This window comes from Arachis ipaensis, chromosome B8 (genome assembly GCF_059453495.1).
Source record: "Arachis ipaensis isolate K30076 ecotype BB chromosome B8, ASM5945349v1, whole genome shotgun sequence".
NCBI classification, from domain to species: Eukaryota; Viridiplantae; Streptophyta; class Magnoliopsida; order Fabales; family Fabaceae; genus Arachis; species Arachis ipaensis.
The window spans coordinates 100617961-100636778 of NC_142443.1; the positions used below are offsets into that span (position 1 = coordinate 100617961).

General features: G+C 39.6%; 1 pseudogene; it reads left to right on the top strand.

Annotated features, from left to right (window-relative positions):
- The window catches only part of LOC148549013 (uncharacterized), a 31099-nt pseudogene extending 28036 nt beyond the window's left edge, over positions 1–3063 (top strand).
- The last annotated feature ends 15755 nt before the right edge of the window (positions 3064–18818 follow it).

The following is an 18818-nucleotide window of genomic DNA, read 5'->3' on the forward strand; positions in this document are numbered from 1 at the left end:
AAGAAAGTTACCTAATCTGAGCAACAAGATGAACCGTCAGTTGTCCAAACTCGAACAATCCCCGGCAACGGGGCCAAAAACTTGGTATGCGAAATTGTTACTCAGGTTGTGAATTATTGTTCGAAATTGATTCCCTGGCGATGGCACCAAAAACGGATGCACAGAACCATGGTCTAAACATATCTTCACAACTTCGCATAACTAACCAGCAAGTGCACTAGGTCGTCCAAGTAATAAACCTTACGTGAGTAAGGGTCGATCCCACGGAGATTGTTGGTATGAAGCAAGCTATGGTCACCTTGTAAATCTCAGTCAGGCGGATATAAAATAGTTATGGAGTTTTCGAAATTAATACTAAAATAAGGATAGAAATACTTATGTAAATCATTGGTGAGAATTTCAGATAAGCGTATGGAGATGCATTCATTCCTCTGAACCTCTGCTTTCCTGCTGTCTTCATCCAATCAGTCTTACTCCTTTCTATGGCTGGCTTTGTGTAAGGATGTCACCGGTGCCAATGGCTACTTTCAATCCTCTCGGGAAAATGGTCCAAATGCTCTGTCACAGCACGGCTAATCGTCTGGAGGCATCACCCTTGTCGTTGGTTGCATCCTATTCCTCTCTGTGAAAATGGTCCGATGCGCTGTCACTGCATGGCTAATCATCTTGGAGGTTCTCGATCATACTGGAATAGAATTTATTATCCTTTTGCGTCTGTCACTACGCCCAGCACTCGCGAGTTTGGAGTTCGTCACAGTCATTCAATCCCAGAGTCCTACTCGGAATACCACGGACAAGGTTTAGACTTTCCGGACTCTCATGAATGCCGCCATCAATCTAGCTTATACCACGAAGATTCTGATTAAGAGATCTAAGAGATACTCATTCAATCTAATGTAGAACGGAAGTGGTTGTCAGGCATGCGTTCATAGGGAATGATGATGATTGTCACGTTCATCACATTCAGGTTGAAGTGCGAATGAATATCTTAGAAGCGAAATAAGATGAATTGAATAGAAAACAGTAGTACTTTGCATTAATCTTTGAGGAACAGCAGAGCTCCACACCTTAATCTATGGAGTGTAGAAACTCTACCGTTGAAAATACATAAGTGATAATGGAGTTCATTGGTCTCGGCCCCCGAGGGGAACCGGAGTAACCAAGACTACGAATACAATGATAAAAAGTTCTATTTATAATAAACTAGTCACTAGGGTTTACAGAAGTAAGTAATTGATGCATAAATCCACTTCCGGGGCCCACTTGGTGTGTGCTTGGGCTGAGCTTGAAGTCTACATGTGGAGAGGTCATTCTTGGAGTTGAACGCCAGCTTTTGTGCCAGTTTGGGCGTTGAACTCCACTTTGCAACTTGTTTCTGGCGCTGGACGCCAGAATTGGGCAGAGAGCTGGCGTTAAATGCCAGTTTGCGTCATCTAAACTTGGACAAAGTATAGACTATTATATATTGCTGGAAAGCCCGGGATGTCTACTTTCCAATGAAATTGGAAGCACGCCATTTTGAGTTCTGTAACTCCAGAAAATTCATTTTGAGTGCAGGGAGGTCAGAATCCAACGGCATCAGCAGTCCTTCTTCAACCTCTGAATCTGATTTTTGCTCAAGTCCCTCAATTTCAGCCAAAAAATACCTGAAATCACAGAAAAACACACAAACTCATAGTAAAGTCCAGAAATATGAATTTAACATAAAAACTAATGAAAACATCCCTAAAAGTAACTAGATTCTACTAAAAATATACTAAAAACAATGCCAAAAAGTGTATAAATTATCCGCTCATCAAACGCCAAGGCCACCTCCAGTAAGAGGAAAAGGTCGCAGCCATCCACTGAGTTGGCAACCTTAGGCTTATCTGAGCGGAAGCTTAATGAGAAGGAGAAGGCTGACCAAGCTACGCCTTCTACCAAGTCAGTTAAGTTTGCCAACCTGTACTGTGGGCTCAGATTTTCGCACTTTGATAAGCGGAACCTCATTGTGGAGAAGAAACTAGTTGTACCCTCCGATCTGAAGCAGCATACTGAGCATCGGATTGAGGAGCGGGGTTAGGTCTTTTTGGACAGAGAGCTAGTGAGAGTGAACGAGTCTTGGATCTGGGAGTTCTATTGCAATTTCTACCGAGAGACCCTTGATGCAGTTCACCTCAGAGACAGGCAGATTCTGATTACAGAAGAGGCTATTGAGGACATCCTCCACTTTCAGCCAAAGATCAGCGATAAGGATGCCTTCCACAAGGCTGAGGAGGATATTCGCTGCATGAGTTTTGATTGGGATGTAGTGCATCGTACGGTTGCCCATCCTGATGCCCCTTGGGAGCAAGGATCCTCGAAAGTGACTCCGAAGGGCATCAAGTTCGATTATCTGATGAAGGAGGCTAATGTGTCACAGAAGATCCTATGCACCTGTGTCATGCCTAGTACTCTACTGAGGTCCCGGCCGATATGGTAGTTCTGATCTGGTATGTCTTAGAGGGGAAGGAGATGTACCTTCCACAACTCATCAAGAGATATATGTACCGGGCCAATATCAGAGGTAACCTGCCATTCCCTTGTTTATTCACACAGCTAGCTCACCGGGTTGAGGTACCCTAGGAGCAGGGTGATGAGGCACCAGTAGTTCATAGTAAGGAGAAGGTTATCCCTTGGGGTGACTGGTTTGGTGACCGCCCAGTAGTCCGGCACCGAGACCGAGCGGCCATAGCAGCAGCTACTGAGCCAGCTACTTCTTCAACTGCAGTAGGACCATCTGCACCATCTCGATTAGCACCATCATCTACATCACAGCCGGTCTACCGTCTTGTGCAATACCTCTTTGAGCGCATGGATCGGATGGAGCGGCGCTTGTTGTAACGTTATGAGCAGTCTAAGCATCACAACAAGCGACGTTATGCACACTTGAAGTTGATTGTGACTTCTGGCCACGCGGATATTCCCTCTGAGCCCGACACTCCATCTGACCAGTTTGAGGAGGAGAAGGATGCCCAGCAGGAGGATGCCCAGCAGGAGGAGACTCAGAATGAGATCCCTACAGAGCCACAGGCACCTGCATAGCCACAGCCGATAGAGCCAGAGCCACATCCACCCACAGGCGACGGTAAAGATGCAGGCGTTGACCCCTCTCACCCGACTTGACCTGAGGAGCATCGAGGACGATGCTGTCATTTAAGTGTGGGGAGGTCACCGTCATTGGCAGAGTTATATTTTGGTGAACCATTCCAGACATTCCTGCTTTTATTTTGTTTTACTTTTTAGTATTTACATTTTTACTTTATTGCACTTTTGGATTCTTGTATATATTAGTTGTTTTGGGTACTTTTTAGTTTATTGCATTTTGCACTTTTGCTTGTATATACCTTAGATTTCTAGTTTGATTTGCACTTTTTTAGTTTGATAGTATATATGCATATTATTTTAGTTTATTAGTTGTGATTGAAAAAATGTGCATAATTGAGCTTAGTTTATTCCGTTCAATATGAAAAATTGATTTGGTTGAAAATAGGATTAAATTAGGAATTTTTAACTTTTCACAATCACATCAAATCATTTAGGGTATATATAATAAATGTTGGTCAATTTGATGAAATTTTCAAGAAATTCTTTTTCCTTAAAAAGGGCATTAAGATTCAAATTGTTTGAGTTGAAACCTTTTCAAACTTGAATGATGTATATATAGTTTGGAATATAGTTTTTTGAGCTAAGAACACATAGCCTGTGAGTTTTGAGCCTAATGGTATGGTTACACTATTTAACCATGATTTTGATTATTGTGTGTTTTCTTCTCTATGATTGTAATCTTTGGTTTGTTCTATTCTATATGTTCATTGTTTAGTATATATTCATACATTTATGTGATTGAGGCCATCATTTGATTATAGCTCACTTATCCCAAATAGCCTACCATTTCATTTACCTTTGTTTGTCACTTTGAGCCTTTTTAACCCCCTTTTGTTCTTTATATTACCACATCACTAGTCTTAAGTGGAAAAATAATTAATTGTCCTATTTGAATCTTTGGTTAGCTTAAGATAGTGAGTGTGTGTGTTAATTAAGTGTGGAAAAATGTGGGACTTTGGTTGATGAGAATTATTGAGGAATGTTGAGAATTTGGGTGTATACTCATGTGAAAGTATAGAAACCATATGCATTGATGTCCTTTGTATATATTATGTTTTCATAAAAAAAAGAAAAAAAGGAAAAAGAAAAATAGAATATATAAATGAATAGGGGATGAAATTACCCCAATGTTAAGTTCAATAAAAAGATCAATGCATATGTGATGGTATTGGAATTGATACATGAGTGTATGTATATGTGTAAAAGTGAGATCATGGGTGCCTAGGCTTGATTTTAGAATTGTACAGAGTGTGTATGTGTTAGGTGAGAACTCAGGTTAGTCAAAGATTCAAATGATAGCTCACTTGACCATACATATATCCTCACCCTTACCTTAGCCCCATTACAACCTTGAAAAGCCCTCATGATAATTGCATATGTGCACTAAATATTTGTTGATTGGTTAGATGAAGAACAAACTTTTAGAAAGCATTATTAGAGGAGATTTGAGTAGACTAACCCTAACCACTTGAGCGACTAGAGTGCATATACACATCTGGTGAGGGTTCAATTGCTCAATTCCATATGTCCATCTTTGATCATTGCTTATCTTGCAAGTTTGTAAACTTTTTTTTGTTAATAACTGAATTCAAATGTGAATGTGTTTTTATATGATTTATTTAGCCCTTGATTGTGCATATGATCTCTCGGAAATTTTGTAGGTAGCTTGCATTTAGATAGGTTGCATTTGAATAAATTTATTACCCCTTTTTGTCTTTCTTGAATTTAGCATGAGGACATGCTAATGTTTAACTGTGGGGAGGTTGATAAACCACAATTTTATAGTTTATTTTGTATTGTATTTGGTGGATTTTGTTAACTTTTCTCCCATTTATTCAACAAAATAGCATGGTTTCGTGAATTTTTCCTAATTGTACTTAATGGTTAAAAACATGCTTTTTAGACCTTTAATTAGATAAATCTAATTCACTTTGATTCCACTCGATGCCTTGATATGTGTGTTAGTGATTTCAGGGTTAAGAGGCAAGGAATGGATCAAATGAGTGAAGAGAAAATCATGGAAGATGGAGAATTCATGAAAAATGAAGATTTGGAACATTCAAGGTGACGCGTACGCGTGCGCGCGAAGAAGATATTTGTAAAGGCGACGCGTACGCGTGACGGACGCGTACGCGTGATGAAGAAAGTTGTCAGCAACGCGTACGCATGACCCACACGTATGCGTGACGAGCGTCAGGTGCCTCAGTAAAGTGAATTTGCAGGGGGCGATTTCTGAGCTGTTTTTGGCCCAGTTTCACGGCCAAAAATGAAAACAAGAGGCGGCAGAGTGGAGATACGATTCATCAACCATTCATTTTTAATTCATTCACATTTGTTAGGTTTTAGATGTAGGTTTCTAGAAAGATATGCTCTCTCCTCTCTCTAGGTTTTAGGATTTTTAGTCTTATTTCTTCTTAGCTTCAGAATTTTATTTTTCTTTAATTTAGTTTTCTTCTACCTTTTATTATTCTAGTATCTTAGTTTATCTTCTCTTGGTGATTTCTTTATTTTCCCAATTTAGTTTATGAATGGTGCACAAATTGTGAATCACACTTTTCACAACTCATACCACTAACCAGCAAGTGCACTGGGTCGTCCAAGTAATACCTCACGTGAGTAAGGGTCGAATCCCACGGAGATTGTTGGTTTAAAGCAATCTATGGTTATCTTGTAAATCTTAGTCAGGAAGTCAATTATGTTTATCAGTTGAATTGTGAATAACCAAGAGAGCATAAATTAAAGGTTACTTGTTATGCAGTAATGGAGAATATGTTGGAGTTTTGGAGATGCTTTGTCTTCTGAATCTCTGCTTTCCTCTGTCTTCTAATTCACGCACGCACGTCCCCCTATGGCAAGCTGTGTGTAGGTGGATCACCGTTGTCAATGGCTACCATCCATCCTTCCAGTGAAAAGATTCCCAATGCGCTGTCACCGCACGGCTAATCATCTGCAGGTTCTCAATCATGCCGGAATAGGATCTGCTATCCTTTTGCGTCTGTCACTACGCCCAGCACTCATGAGTTTGAGGTTCGTCACAGTCACTCAATCATTGAATCCTACTCGGAATACCACAGACAAGGTTTAGACTTTCCGGATTCTCATGAATGCCGCCATCAGTTCTAGCTTATACCACGGAGATTCTGATTAAGGAATCTAAGAGACACTCATTCAATCGGATATAGAACGGAGGTGGTTGTCAGGCACACGTTCATGGGTTGAGGAAGGTGATGAATGTCGCGGATCATCACCTTCATCACAGTTAGAGACTCATGCCGTCAGAGAATACAAAGTTCAGATCTAAAAATGAGATTAGGTGCAAAATAAGTCTCTAAAAGTTGTTTAAATACTAAACTTGTAGCTTAGGTTTACAACAAATGAGTAAACTATGATGGATGATGCAGAGATCCACTTCTGAGGCCCACTAGGTGTGTACTGGGCTGAGAATTAAGCAATCCACGTGCAGAGGCCATTTGTGGAGTTGAACGCCAGTTTTTGTGCCAGTTTGGGCGTTCAACTCCAGCTTTTGATCCTTTTCTGGCGCTGGACGCCAGAATTGGGCAGAGAACTGGCATTGAACGCCAGTTTACGTCGTCTATCCTTGTGCAAAGTATGGACTGATATATATTGCTGGAAAGACCTGGATGTCTACTTTCCAACTCAATTGAAAGCATGCCATTTCGAGTTCTGTAGCTCCAGAAAATCCACTTTGAGTGCAGGGAGGTCAGAATCCAACAGCATCAGCAGTCCTTTTTCAGCCTGAATCAGATTTTTGCTCAGCTCCTTCAATTTCAGCCAGAAAAATACCTGAAATTACAAAAAAATACACAACTCATAGTAAAGTCCAGAAATATGAATTTTTCCTAAAAACTAATGAAAATAGACTAAAAACTAACTAAAATATACTAAAAGCTATATGAAATTAACCCCAAAAAGCGTATAAAATATCCGCTCATCACAACACCAAACTTAAACTGTTGCTTGTCCTCAAGCAACTAGACAAATAAAATAGAAGACTAATAGGTTGAGAAGCAATAATATCTCAGAGTTTTTGAGTGAAGCTCAGATTCTAATTAGATGAGCGGGACTAGTAGCTTTTTGCTTCTGAACAGTTTTGGCATCTCACTTTATCCCTTGAAGCTCAGAGTGATTGGCATCTATAAGAACTTAGAATTCAGATAGTGTTATTGATTCTCCTATTTCAGTATGATGATTCTTGAACACAGCTATTTCATGAGTCTTGGTCGTGGCCCTAAGCACTTTGTTTTCCAGTATTACCACCGGATACATAAATGCCACAGACACATAATTGGGTGAACCCTTTGGATTGTGACTCAGCTTTGCTAAAGTCCCCAATTAGAGGTGTCCAGAGTTCTTAAGCACACTCTTCTTTTTGCTTTGGACCTTGACTTTAACCGCTCAGTCTCAAGTTCTCACTTGACACCTACACGCCACAAGCACATGGTTAGGGACAGCTTGGTTTAGCCGCTTAGACCAGGATTTTATTCCTTTAGGCCCTCCTATCCACTGATGCTCAAAGCCTTGGGATCCTTTTTATTTGCCCTTGCCTTTTGGTTTTAAGGGTTATTAGCTTTTTGCTCTTGCCTCTTGGTTTTAAGAGCTTTTGGCTTTTTCTGCTTGCTTTTTCTTTTTCTTTCTATTATTTTTTTTCGCCTATTTTATTATATATATATTTTTTTCTGCAAGCTTTGTTCTTTGCTGCTTTTTCTTGCTTCAAGAATCATTTTTATGATTTTTCAGATTATCAATAACATGTCTCATGTTCATCATTCTTTCAAGAGCCAACATATTTAACAGTCTTAAACAACAAATTCAAAAGACATATGCACTGTTCAAGCATTCATTCAGAAGACAGAAAGCATTGCCACCACATGTTACTAATTAGAAATTTTCTTATTAAAAACTCGAAATTTTATTGCCTCTTATTCAAAAGATCTACTATTTTATTCATGTTTGCTGATGATGAGAAAAATAGACTATAACTTAATTGGGGATAAAATCAAAATAGACACTAATTACTACTAATGATCATGTAATAAAGACACAAACATAGATAAGCACTTAACATAGAGAAAACGAAAAATAGAGAAAGTAAGAACAATGAACGAGTCCACCTTAGTGATTATGGCATTTCCTTCTTGAGGAACCAATGATGTTCTTGAGCTCTTTTATGTTTCTTCCTTGCCTTTGTGGCTTGATTCCTAGTGATTTTTGGTATTTCTATCCTCAGTTGCTTCCAATAATTATGTGGAGGGAAGTGCATCCCCTGAGGTATCTCAGGGATCTCTTGATTTGCAGCCACATGTTCTGCCACTGAGCTATAGATCCTTCACATAATTGTTTTACCACACCAAACTTAGAATGTTGCTCGCCCTCGAGCAAAAGAAGAAGGAATAGATGAAGAAGAAGATGTGGAAAAAAAACTAGGATTATGAGGAAGGAAGGTGGGGATCCTGTGGGGTCCACAGATCTTGAAATGATCCTGTGAGGTCCACAGATCTTGAGGTGTCAAGGCATTTACATCCCTGCACCAATTTAGGCATGCAAAATGCCCTTGCACACAACTCTGGGCGTTCAGCGCCAGGTTGGTGCCCATTTTGGGTGTTCAACGCCCATTTACTAGCCATTTCTGGCGTTGAACGCTAGAACCATGCTTGTTCTGGGCGTTCAGCGCCAGGATGTTGCCCATTTTGGGCGTTCAGCGCCAGAACCATGCTCTGTTCTGGCGTTGAACGCCAGACAGGTGCTTCCTCCAGGGTGTGATTTTTCTTCTGCTGTTTTTGATTCCGTTTTTAATTTTTAATATTTATTTTGTGACTCCACATGATCATGAACCTAATAAAACATGAAAAACTATGAAAATAAATAAAAATTGGGTTGCCTCCCAACAAGCGCTTCTTTAATGTCTTTAGCTGGACCTTGCTGAGCTTTTAATCTAGCTTCAGCCTTGAGCATTCTTGCTCAATGTTGCCTTCAAGATAATGCTTGATTCTCTGTCCATTGACAATGAACTTCTTATCAGAATCAATATCTTGAAGCTCCACATAACCATATGGTGATACACTTGTAATCACGTATGGTCCCCTCCACCGGGATTTCAGTTTCCCAGGGAATAGCCTGAGTCTAGAGTTAAACAACAGAACCTTCTGTCCTGGTTCAAAAATTCTAGATGACAGCTTTCTGTCATGCCACTTTTTTTATTTTTCTTTATAAAGCTTGGCATTTTCGAAAGCTGTGAATCTGAATTCCTCTAGCTCATTTAGCTGGAGCAATCGTTTTTCTCCTGCTAGTTTGGCATCAAAGTTTAGGAATCTGGTTGCCCAGTAGGCCTTATGTTCCAGTTCCACGGGCAGGTGACATGCCTTACCATACACGAGTTGGTATGGAGAGGTCCCTATAGGGGTCTTGAATGCTGTCCTGTAAGCCCACAGAGCATCATCCAAGCTCCGTGCCCAATCCTTTCTACGGGTATTTACTGTCCGTTCCAGGATTCTCTTTAATTCTCTATTAGAGACTTCAGCTTGCCCATTGGTTTGTGGATGATATGGAGTGGCCACCTTGTGGCGAATTCCATACCGAACCATGGCAGAGTAAAGCTGTTTATTGCAGAAGTGAGTGCCCCCATCACTGATTAGTACTCTAGGGACACCAAACCTGCTAAATATATGTTTCTGGAGGAACTTCAGCACTGTTTTAGTATCATTGGTAGGTGTGGCAATAGCCTCAACCCATTTTGATACATAGTCAACTGCCACCAAAATATAAGTGTTTGAGTATGATGGTGGGAAAGGTCCCATGAAGTCAATTCCCCATACGTCAAACAACTCAATTTCCAAGATTCCTTGTTGAGGCATGGCGTAACCATGAGGCAGATTACCAGCTCTTTGGCAACTGTCACAGTTACGTACAAACTCTCGGGAATCTTTATAGAGTGTGGGCCAATAGAAGCCACATTGGAGGACCTTGGTGGCTGTTCGCTCACCTCCGAAATGGCCTCCATATTGAGATCCATGGCAATGCCATAGGATCCTCTGTGCCTCTTCTCTAGGCACACACCTGCGGATTATTCCGTCTGCACATCTCTTAAAGAGATAGGGTTCATCCCACAAGTAATACTTTGAATCAGTAATTAATTTCTTCTTTTGTATCCTGTTGTACTCCTTGGGTATGAACCTTGCAGCTTTATAGTTTGCAATATCGGCAAACCATGGTGCTTCCTGAATGGCAAATAAATGCTCATCAGGAAACGTCTCAGAGATCTCAAGAAAGGAGAGGGACGTCCCTTCCATTGGCTCTATCCGGGACAGATGATCAGCCACTTGGTTCTCTGTCCCTTTTCTGTCTCTTATTTCTATATCAAACTCTTGCAGAAGCAACACCCATCTGATGAGCCTGGGTTTTGAATCCTGCTTTGTGAGTAGATATTTAAGAGCAGCATGATCAGTATACACAATCACTTTTGATCCTACTAAGTATGATCTGAACTTGTCAATGGCGTAAACCACTGCAGGTAATTCTTTTTCTGTGGTTGTGTAATTTTTCTGGGCATCATTTAAAACGCGACTAGCATAATAAATGACGTGCAGAAGCTTGTCATGCCTCTGTCCCAGCACTGCACCAATGGCGTGATCACTGGCATCACACATTAGCTCAAATGGTAGTGTCCAGTCTGGTGCAGAAATAACTGGTGCGGTGACCAGCTTAGCTTTCAGCGTTTCAAACGCCTGCAGGCACTCTGTGTCAAACACAAATGGCGTGTCAGCAGCTAGCAGATTGCTTAGAGGTTTTGCGATTTTTGAGAAATCCTTTATAAACCTCCTATAGAATCCTGCATGCCCCAGAAAGCTTCTGATTGCCTTAACATTGGCAGGTGGTAGTAATTTTTCAATTACCTCTATTTTTGCTTGATCCACCTATATTCCCTTGTTTAAGATTTTATGCCCAAGAACAATTCCTTCAGTCACCATGAAGTGACACTTTTCCCAGTTTAAAACTAGGTTAGTTTCTTGGCATCTTTTCAGAACAAGTTTCAGGTGATCAAGACAGGAGATGAATGAGTCTCCATATACTGAGAAGTCATCCATGAAGACTTCCAGAAATTTTTCCACCATATCAGAGAAAATAGAGAGCATGCATCTCTGGAAGGTTGCAGGCGCATTACATAGCCCAAATGGCATCCTTCTATAAGCAAACACTCCGGATGGACATGTGAATGCTGTTTTCTCTTTATCCTGGGGATCTACTGCAATCTGGTTATAGCCTGAGTAGCCATCCAAAAAGCAGTAATAATCATGACCTGCTAGTCTTTCTAGCATCTGGTCTATGAATGGTAAAGGAAAATGATCATTTCTGGTGGCTGTATTGAGCCTTCTATAGTCAATACACATGCGCCACCCTGTAACTGTTCTTGTAGGAACCAGTTCATTTTTTTCATTATGAATCACTGTCATGCCTCCCTTTTTTGGGACGACTTGGACAGGGCTCACCCAGGGGCTATCAGAAATAGGATAAATAATCCCAGCCTCTAGTATTTTGGTGACCTCTTTCTGCACCACTTCCTTTATGGCTGGATTTAGCCGCCTCTGTGGTTGAACCACTGGTTTGGCATTATCCTCCAATAGGATTTTGTGCATGCATCTAGCTGGGCTTATGCCCTTAAGGTCACCTATGGACCACCCAAGAGCTGTCTTGTGTGTCCTTAGCACTTGAATAAGTGCTTCCTCTTCCTGTGAATTTAAAGCAGAGCTTATGATCACTGGAAAAGTATCACCTTCTCCCAGAAATGCATATTTCAAGGATGGTGGTAATGGCTTGAGCTCGGGTTTAGGAGGTTTTTCCTCTTTCAGAAGAAATTTCAGAGGCTCTTTCATGTCCTCTGAATCCTCCAAATCAGGCTGAACATCTTTAAAGATGTCTTCCAACTCTGATTCGAGACTCTCAGCCATGTTGATCTCTTCTACCAAGGAGTCAATAAGATCAACTTTCATGCAGTCTGTTGATGTGTCTGGATGCTGCATGGCTTTGACAGCGTTCAGCTTGAACTCATCATCATTGACTCTCAGGGTTATTTCCCCCTGTTGGACGTCAATGAGGGATCGTCCAGTTGCTAGGAAGGGTCTTCCTAGAATGAGGGTAGCACTCTTGTGCTCCTCCATCTCTAGCACAACAAAGTCAGTGGGAAAGGCGAACGGCCCAACTCTGACAATCATGTCTTCAATCACGCCTGATGGGTATTTAGTAGAACCATCAGCAAGTTGGAGACATATCTGGGTTGGTTTAACTTCTTCAGTTAAACCAAGCTTTCTGATAGTAGATGCAGGTATTAGGTTGATGCTTGCCCCAAGATCGCATAAAGCTATCTTGGTGCAGTTACCTTCTAATATCCATGGTATTAGAAAACTCCCAGGGTCTTTAAGCTTTTCAGGAAAGCTTTTCAGAATGACTGCACTGCATTCTTCAGTGAGGAGAACTCTTTCTGTTTCTCTCCAATCCTTCTTATGACTCAAGATCTCTTTCATGAACTTGGCATAAGAAGGTATTTGCTCAAGTGCTTCTGCAAATGGAATCTTTATTTCAAGAGTCCTGAGATAATCTGCAAAGCGAGAAAATTGCTTATCCTGCTCCTCTTTCCGGAGTTTTTGAGGATAAGGTATCTTGGCTTTATATTCTTCAACCTTAGTTGCTGCAGGTTTATTGCCTACAGAAGTGGTTGAAGAAGCCTTTTTGGAGGGGTTGTTATCAGCATTTGTGTGTGTCTGATCCCTCACTGGCGATTGAGTGCCAGAGTTAGAAGCTGGAGTGAAACTGGACGCCAGCTCCTTGTCTGCTCCTGGCATCTGAACGCTAGAACTGTGCCCATTTTGGGCGTTCAGCGCAAGATCTTGCCCTTTTTGGGCGTTCAACGCCAGATCCTTGCCCATTTCTGGCGTTGAACGCCAGTCCTGCCTTGTTTCTGGCGTTGAACGCCAGTTTTGAGCATGGTCTGGGCATTCAGCGCCAGCCTTCCACCAATTTTCTGGCGTCTTAGCGCCAGAATTATTTTTCCCTGGGCTCTTACTATCCTCAGGTGAATCTTTGGTGGGTTGCTCATTTCTTAGCTTTTTGCTGCCTTGAGGTGGGGTATTTAATGTTTTCCCACTTCTTAGTTGAACTGCTTGGCATTCTTCTGCTATTTGCCTTGACAGCTGCTGCTTTGTTTGCTTAAACTGTTCGTCCATATGTATATTAGCCATTCTTGTTTCTTGTAACCTGTCTTTAAATTCGGCTAACTGCTTTGTTAGAAAGTCCAATTGCTGATTGAATTCAGCAGCTTGTTTTATAGGACTGAGTTCAGCAGTTACTGTTTTAACCTCTTCATTCATGGAAGGGTTGCTGCTTAGGTACAGATGCTGATTCCTGGCAACTGTATCAATGAGCTCTTGAGCCTCTTCAATTGTCTTTCTCATGTGGATAGATCCACCAGCTGAGTAATCTAGAGACATCTGAGCTCCTTCTGCAAGCCCATAGTAGAAGATGTCTAACTGAACCCACTCTGAAAACATTTCAGAGGGGCATTTTCGTAGCATCTCTCTGTATCTTTCCCAGGCATCATAAAGAGATTCATTATCTCCTTGTTTAAAGCCTTGGATGTCCAGCCTTAGCTGTGTCATCCGTTTTGGGGGAAAGTACTGATTCAGGAATTTTTCTGTCAGCTGTTTCCATGTCTTTATGCTGGCCTTAGGTTGGTTATTCAACCACCTCTTAGCTTGATCTTTTACAGCAAATGGAAACAGTAATAGTCTGTAGACATCCTGATCTATTTCTTTATCATGTACTGTGTCAGCAATCTGTAGAAACTGTGCCAGAAACTCTGTAGGTTCTTCCTGTGGAAGACCGGAATACTGGCAACTTTGCTACACCATGATAATGAGCTGAGGATTCAACTCAAAGCTACTGACTCCAATGGAGGGTATGCAGATGCTACTCCCATATGAAGCAGTAGAGGGGTTAGAATATGACCCCAGAGTCCTCTTGGACTGTTCATTTCCGCTTAGATCCATGATGGAGAAAGGGAGATGATGTAAAATAGAGAAAATATTTTTATTTATTTAATTTATTTATTTATTTCAAAAACAAAATAAATTAAAATAAAATAAATAAAAATGGGTGAAGATTTTCAAAAAAAATGAGGAGAGAGAAAGTGGTTAGGAATTTTTGAAAAGGATATGATGATTTTTGAAAAAGGTTTTAAAATTTAAAAAAAAAATCTGAATTTTAAAGGAAATTTTCGAAAAATTGCTTAAAAATGGAGAGAAAAAATATTTTTGAATTTAAAGAGGAGAGAGAAAAACAATAAGATAGCACAAGATTTAAAATTTTTAGATCTGATGCTCCTTGTTTTCGAAAATTTTTAAGGGAAAAACACTAAGGAACACCAAACTTAAAAATTTTAAGATCAAGACACAAGGAAGACTCAAGAACACTTTGAAGACTCACAAGAACACAAGAACATGAAGGAAGAACACCAAACTTAAAATTTTTTAGAAAACCAAAATAAATTTTCGAAAACAAATTTTTTTTTTTTTTGAAAAAAACAACAAGAAAACACCAAACTTAAAGTTTGGCACAAAATTTAATAGAGAAAATATTATTTATGAAAAAGATTTTAAAAAGAGTGTACCCAACTGCCACGGGCTTAGACTAATGCTCTAGCCAACTGGGCAGTAAATGTAACACTTGTTTTAAAGAAGGATATTTTTAACCAAGAACAACAATAAGAGACTCTAAACCAAAAAGAAAAATTTTCCTAATCTAAGCAACAAAATAATCCGTCAGTTGTTCAAACACGAACAATCCCCGGCAACAGCGCCAAAAACTTGGTGCACAAATTGTGAATCACACTTTTCACAACTCGTACCACTAACCAGCAAGTGCACTGGGTCGTCCAAGTAATACCTCACGTGAGTAAGGGTCGAATCCCACGGAGATTGTTGGTTTGAAGCAATCTATGGTTATCTTGTAAATCTTAGTCAGGAAGTCAATTATGTTTATCAGTTGAATTGTGAATAACCAAGAGAGCATAAATTAAAGGTTACTTGTTATGCAGTAATGGAGAATATGTTGGAGTTTTGGAGATGCTTTGTCTTCTGAATCTCTGCTTTCCTCTGTCTTCTAATTCACGCACGCACGTCCCCCTATGGCAAGCTGTGTGTAGGTGGATCACCGTTGTCAATGGCTACCATCCATCCTTCCAGTGAAAAGATTCCCAATGCGCTGTCACCGCACGGCTAATCATCTGCAGGTTCTCAATCATGCCGGAATAGGATCTGCTATCCTTTTGCGTCTGTCACTACGCCCAGCACTCGTGAGTTTGAGGTTCGTCACAGTCACTCAATCATTGAATCCTACTCGGAATACCACAGACAAGGTTTAGACTTTCCGGATTCTCATTAATGCCGCCATCAGTTCTAGCTTATACCACGGAGATTCTGATTAAGGAATCTAAGAGACACTCATTCAATCGGATATAGAACGGAGGTGGTTGTCAGGCACACGTTCATGGGTTGAGGAAGGTGATGAATGTCGCGGATCATCACCTTCATCACAGTTAAGCGCGAATGAACATCTTAGATAGGAACAAGCGTGTTTGAATGGAAAACAGAAATACTTGCATTAATTCATCGAGACACAGCAGAGCTCCTCACCCCCAATAATGGGGTTTAGAGACTCATGCCATCAGAGAATACAAAGTTCAGATCTAAAAATGAGATTAGGTGCAAAATAAGTCTCTAAAAGTTGTTTAAATACTAAACTTGTAGCCTAGGTTTACAACAAATGAGTAAACTATGATGGATGATGCAGAGATCCACTTCTGGGGCCCACTAGGTGTGTACTGGGCTGAGAATTAAGCAATCCACGTGCAGAGGCCATTTGTGGAGTTGAACGCCAGTTTTTGTGCCAGTTTGGGCGTTCAACTCCAGCTTTTGATCCTTTTCTGGCGCTGGACGCCAGAATTGGGCAGAGAACTGGCGTTGAACGCCAGTTTACGTCTTCTATCCTTGTGCAAAGTATGGACTATTATATATTTCTGGAAAGCCCTGGATGTCTACTTTCCAACGCAATTGAAATCATGCCATTTCGAGTTCTGTAGCTCCAGAAAATCCACTTTGAGTGTAGGGAGGTCAGAATCCAACAGCATCAGCAGTCCTTTTTCAGCCTGAATCAGATTTTTGCTCAGCTCCTTCAATTTCAGCCAGAAAAATACCTGAAATTACAGAAAAATACACAACTCATAGTAAAGTCCAGAAATATGAATTTTTCCTAAAAACTAATGAAAATAGACTAAAAACTAACTAAAATATACTAAAAGCTATATGAAATTAACCCCAAAAAGCGTATAAAATATCCGCTCATCAATGAACTCTTCTTGTTATATTCAATTTTCTTTTAATGCAATTTGAGGTATTTCATGTTTATTGCTTCCTTCCTTAATTGTTGGTTATTAATTCCTTGCATGTGTTAGTCTTATATTTTACTATCTCTTATTAATTTTTCATGCTTTTATTTTGTACCTTCTAAGTGTTTGATAAAATGTTTGGTTGGATTTTAAAATAGATTTTTATGTTCTTAACCTGGATTGATTAATTAGAGACTCTTGAGTTGTCAAAGTCTCTTGTTGATTAGTAATTGAAGATTGCCGATTAGCTTGAACTTCACTAAATCTAGTCTCTCTCTATGAGTTGACTAGGACTTGTGAACTCAAGTTGATGGTATGCACTTGACTTTCCTTCATTGGTTAGAGGTTAACTAAGTGAAGGCAATTTACATTTACCATCACAATTGACGATGATAATGAGGATAGGACTTCTAATTCTCTTTCCTTGCTAGGACCTTTCTTAGTTGTTAGTTTATTTTTCTCGCAATTTATATTTTCTTGTTCCTTATTTCAAAATCCAAAAATATACTTTTCCATAGCTAATAATAAACTACACTTTCCTGCAATTTCTTTGAAAGACGACCCGAGGTTTAAATAATTCGGTTAATTTTATTGGGTTTGCTTAAGTGACAAACAATTTAAACGTTGGCCGAGGATAATTTGTTGGTTTAGAACTATACTTGCAACGCGACATTTTTGTGAAATTCTTTACCGACAATTTTCCTCCGCCATCTGGCCAGGAAAAACATAGAAAGGATGAAAACAACTTTTCTTGCCAAGGTTTGTTAGACTGTTAGAAATTTATAAATAATCCTAACCCCTTTGAACAAAGGTTCTTTCTAGCAAGTACTGTCCTAACAACCAGATGATCTATAGATGACTAATGGATGGTAGTTCTCCTTCTTGGCGGGCGCTTCCACAAGTGTGGGGGTTTGTTGAAAACAGTATCATTCACAGAGTTGAAAATGGTGAGAATATCATGTTTTGGAGGAATAGCTGGTTGAATATTAAAGATACCCTAATGGAGAACAATTTGCCTACTGTAACAATTTTGAATGAAAATGCTTTGGTTAAAGACTTTCTTATAATGGATGGGACTTCAAAGATGGATGAGATTAAAAGGCTAGTCCCAACGAGGTGGCTTTGAGAATAACACCCAACCTTGCCCCTAGACCCAATGACCCCGGAAACACTTTGGCTTCGAGGCACTCACAAGATGGCAGATTTTTTGTGAAATCGGCTTACACAACTCAGTCACTTTTCTCAATATTTCAAGATTGTTTGGAAAAAGATTTGGGAGTGGAAAGAATCCCCACGAATCAAACTTTTTTCTCTGACAAATAGCTTATGACAAGCTTCTAACAAATGATAAGAGGAGTAGATGGTTTAGAGCATCCCTATATTGTCACAAATGTAGTAATCAAATTGAGAATTTCACTCATGTCCTTAGGAATTGTAAGAACGCTGGCGATATTAGGAAGAAACTGGTTCACCTGATTAAATTGCAGAATTCTTTTAATCTGGACCCTACTAGTGAAGAATTACCATGTGTTTATAACACGCAGCGGAAGAAAAGAAAGTAATCCTAAAAATCTATTTTGTGCTTAAATTTTATTCGAAAAATAATATATGTATATATCAGATCTAAATACCTGTGTACGCTAGTAAAAATCAGTTTCTCCTTCAATGGTATGAAGTTGCTATGCGTATCCACAACGAAACCAATCTTTGCTGTCAACTCCTTAACCAATAGACATCTGATTTAAATTGAGAAACCTCTTGCAGCTCGTTGCATACCATAAAATTCTTCTCCAAGAATTAGGCTCACATACGTTTATGTGTATATAGGTAAAGGAATAAAACACTTGTATGTTATTCTCGTCTATTTCCTCTACTCTTGGCATACATATATATAGTATGAGATTTGTTATTAATTTTAAATTTGAATCTCAATTCAAATTTGAATCATATGTTATTATTTTAAACTTGAATCTTTCAAATTTATGAATCATATCATAACTCAATTTGAAACAGAATCAGTTAGGATCTCATCCAAATTTAAAATTCAAATTTATAAATAGAATAACTAATTATTCTCAAAATCTACAAGTATTTAAATCATACTCAATATCTATTCAACTAGCACCCTAGGGTATTGGGTGTCCGAAATCAAAGTATAATAAATACATTATTAATTACTATGACAATCGCAAGTCAAAAGAAACTCTATTACTATGTTCATCTTGAGAATATCCTATTG